The sequence below is a fragment of the Penaeus monodon genome, chromosome 33 (genome assembly GCF_015228065.2).
Source record: "Penaeus monodon isolate SGIC_2016 chromosome 33, NSTDA_Pmon_1, whole genome shotgun sequence".
In the NCBI taxonomy this organism is placed as follows: domain Eukaryota; kingdom Metazoa; phylum Arthropoda; class Malacostraca; order Decapoda; family Penaeidae; genus Penaeus; species Penaeus monodon.
The window spans coordinates 4,456,738-4,456,998 of record NC_051418.1 but is presented as its reverse complement, the minus strand read 5'-3'; positions in this window follow the sequence as shown (position 1 = coordinate 4,456,998).

The following is a 261-nucleotide window of genomic DNA, read 5'->3' as shown; positions in this document are numbered from 1 at the left end:
CACAAGATTTTTTTTTCGAAATTGACATTTTTTTCGTCATTCAGCTGTTCATTATGCATTTGTCGACATGATTTATTTGCGTTATCTCTGACATTCCGTTTCCTGTAGCCCGATTAGCACGTCCCAAGCGAACACCCGTTGAGTGTGCTCTAGTCAAACACGCTGCGGCAGTTACTTAAATAATATTAAATTACCATAGTCATTAGTATAAATCAGGAGTCAGTTACTTGATAATGATGTATAATTACGAAGGACAATGTG